The 3956-nt window shown below is 41.6% G+C and overlaps 1 pseudogene; it reads left to right on the forward strand.

The window, feature by feature from the left end:
• The first annotated feature begins 2320 nt into the window (after positions 1-2320).
• On the forward strand, positions 2321-2943 carry LOC117483688 (annotated as a pseudogene).
• Positions 2944-3956: the final 1013 nt, after the last annotated feature.

Here is a 3956-nt window from a genome sequence, read left to right on the forward strand (position 1 = left end):
AATAAATTATTCATATAAGCCTTTTAGAAGTTAAGTTGTAGTAATTTGTTTTGGGCATGTCATTTTCGAGCCTGAAACATGAAAAACAGGCTTGGTGCTTAACAGGTTAAAAGATAACAAATGATGAATCGACCTCTGATTGATTGACCACTCAATTATTTTCATTCACAAGACATAATGTGATCATAAACTAACAGAGCCTTGCTTTAATCATGCTGTCGATCCCAAATAAACAAACATGAGGATTACCTCACTCAGGTTTCATGTCCAGGCAAGTAGTGTGAGAGTGATCAAAGTATCTACTGTTATTATGTGTTTAGTTGAGTGGTTTGTCTGGCCATATAGTGTGTTATGAAAGAATGTTATTTGGCTATGCCACTAGAGGGCGACCGAAGATCTGAATGGAGCAGAAAACACCAAGAGGCGTTGACACGCCTATGCACCGACAAAGGGGCCAATAGAAACTGGCCCCTTCCCGCCAACCAATAGGAGAAGACTTTAGACTTGTACAGAGATATTAAAATGTGATGTAAACAAGACCTCAAGGCTAATTCCTACGAATCGGAGAGACAGATAACTGCTCTAAGTGGGCTGTGGATCAGTGAAATAGGAGAAGACCTCGGCCGAGTACTTTTGCAGACTTATTGTATCACTTTATTAATAAACGCAGTTAACTTGACGAGAAGCTTCCTGGATTATTTTCAGCTACTCCTACCTCAAATTATAGAAACGCAACAGCTCCAAATTTAATTTACAATAGCTTTAACAATTTTCCTATCCAAACCAGCTGTCTGGGGAGCTTTTCATATTCATAATGATTTTGTCATTTGGCGAAAAAAATATATAAATTCAAATGACTACCTTGAAGATTTTGCATTAAAAAGAAACACCCTTTGGTTGGCTAATTTTGTAAGAGAGGTTTTTGCTTGTAGTGATAAAATGATTGTTCTTGCATTAGAGGACACCGTGTTGTGAGAGTGCAATACAATAACATTATCCATGTTATGTTCAAATGTTATGCAGATCATAAAGGGTAATAATTCTTGAAATTAAACTAAATCCAAGGCAGTGGAGTGATGTCTGTTTTGTTGCAAAAAGCCGGATCAGAAAAATACTTATATAAACACTAGGAATAACTGCTGGAACACTAGACACAGAGGCACTGAGACAAGCTGGCAGTGAGGAGAATGGGCACACAGACTGAATACACTGGGGTGGGGTGGGATAATGAGACACAGGTGAATGTAATTAGGCTGACGGAGGATGATCACAGTCAGGCAACACCCAATGGGAGGATGTGTAGACACTAAAACAATATGAGAATGGAGTAACAGAAAATAAGTTTTTCACAAGACAAACAATGGATGTTTATCTTAACACATAAAGTATATCATTTAGAAAGTTAAAAATAAATAAGAACAAAGGAGCTACATGGATTATTGTTTTTGGATATGCCCTCTCACATCTTCCAGCAGTTAATACATCTAAAAACTTGTTGTTTCCCCGGTGAGATTATTTATAATGAATTCCAAGCATATTTCCCTGTACTGTACATAACATCAGCATCTGGAATTTCACTAATCTGAAAACATAGTTTAAGCGCAGTGTCAATATGTTAACCCAGTGTCCGCTCAGCAGGGGGTTATAGTAGGAACAACGTCAGAATCAGAAACAGTTTTATTTTAGGGTTAACCATATGAGGAATTTGCCCTGAGGCCTGTACTACGAAGCCGGATTTTCGCTTAGCCGGCTAACTTCAGGGAAAACTCGGGCTTTCCGGTCCTACGACGCTGGTTCTCTTTTTAGCAAGCTAGATCTCCATGGTAACTTATGCTGAGCGGCTAACCTGCTCCGGAGCAGGTTAGGTGGCAGGCTAAAGGCCGCTACACAGCCACCTGAGACAAAAGAACGCGTACCGAAGGCGTCCCGACTTTTCCTGACTTTTACGTCAGCTACGTCGCCTGCGTCGGCTACGCCGCCCGCCTACGCCGCCCGCCTACGAACACACCGCAAATACTTCAGTCAACGAGTGGCAATAACTGTCCTTACCAGCAGGCAGCGGTAGTGTGAACAGCCAATCAGAGTGATTGCTTGTCCCGACTTTCTCTGACCTCCCGCGGCCGATTCAACATGTTGAATGTTGGCGTCGGGAGGTGTGAAAAGGTGCCGTAAAGACACGATGGTGCGGGACACACCAACCTGAGTAGGGTGCCGCGAATGCCCGACTGCCTCTGACTCCCAAAATCAGGCTGGTGTGTCCGGGCCTTTAGAAATCAGCCTATAAAAGCTCCGCCTATCGACCAATGAAATCTCTGTGAAAATGACGTCGCCATTTGTGGATGACACTGTGGAGCTCGGAGCTCAGATTGTGAGAGGCGCTCTCAGGCTGGGGAGGATATTTAGGGACAGAATAAACCCTTTGGCTTTCCCTGAAGAGTATTTGTATGAAAGATACAGGTTCTCGTCAGAAGGGCTGACTTATCTGTGTCAGCTCCTCGAGCCATATATTGCTAATGCCACACATCGGAGTTGTGCCCTTACAGTGACTAGTGCCTAGACTGTATTGCTTTGCGCTACTTTGCGACCGGCAGTTTTCTGTATGCCGTGGGGGATGCAGAGAACCTAAGCAAGAATACAGTCTGCAGTGCTATTCATAAGGTCGCACATGCTCTGACAGGGCTCGCACAGACCTTTGTTGTGTTTCCTGGCACATGTCCCACACAGACGATCAAAGAGGGATTTTACAGCATGGCAGGTATTGATATGTGATTATATCTTTACAGTGAATGTTGTTCCTATGACGTACACTGTTGTATAATAAATGCAGCCTACTATTTCATAGGGTTTCCCAGGGTGCTTGGCTGTATCGACTGTACCCATATACCGATCTCTGCGTGTCTGGGAAATCATGAAGGCGACTATGTCAATCGCAAATTGCTTTGAAAAATCCAAAGTGATGATATTTTCGAATGGCAAAAAGTTACCATCTATTCTACCCAAGATTTGTACTGCTCAAGGGACTGACAGTGAGAGGGTCACTACTTACAAATATCTGGGATTTCTTATTGAACAGAACTTGTTGTTGTTTCATAGCTAAAAATAAAATTAGGTTTCTTTTACAGAAATAAATCCTGTTTCTCTTTTCAGACAAGGAAACATTTGATATCTGCAACGTTTTTACCTGTATTAGATTATGGTGACCTGCTATACATGAATGCCTCCGACCAGTGCCTAAAGAGCTTGGATACTGTGTACCATTGTGCCTTACGATTTATTACTGGATGTGGATATCGAGTACACCATTGCACTTTATATGCTGCTGCTAATTGGCCGTCTTTGTCTGCTCGCAGACATTCCCATTGGTTGGGTTTTATTTATAAATCTCTGCTTGGGTTGGTTCCCTCCTATATTTGCACGTATATTTGTCAAAGAGAAAGTCTATATGGCCTGCGCTCCCAATATTTTATTCAGATGCTGGTTCCTACAGTGAGAACAAAACTGGGTAAAACAGCTTTTAAATATTAAAGTAAACAGATATGGTTCTAAAACTGTATTGAAGTAAACATGTATTATTTTGAATTGTATTTTAGTGAACATGTATTGTTTGAACTGTTTTAAGTAATCCCATATATATATTGTCTTTCTCACTTACAACTCACTGACCCAGATATCCCTACACACACATACACCTCCTCCCACCAGCACACACACATATTCTTTTCAAGGTTCTTTCTGGGCATCAATATATCTGTGTACAATGTTTGGTTGTCTGGGAAAGAATAGTTTGTGTGAAATATTCCTTGGGAAAGTAAAGGAGTGAATACAGGTGCAGAGATAAGATTGACTCTGTCCTGGTGTACTTCCGAAGATCTCACGCTCCATCAGAAGAAAACATACTTTTTCCCAGAACTCTGATTCGCTGTATTGGACCCGACCAGAAGTGAATCCAACCAGTA

This window comes from Trematomus bernacchii, unplaced genomic scaffold (assembly GCF_902827165.1).
Source record: "Trematomus bernacchii unplaced genomic scaffold, fTreBer1.1, whole genome shotgun sequence".
NCBI classification, from domain to species: domain Eukaryota; kingdom Metazoa; phylum Chordata; class Actinopteri; order Perciformes; family Nototheniidae; genus Trematomus; species Trematomus bernacchii.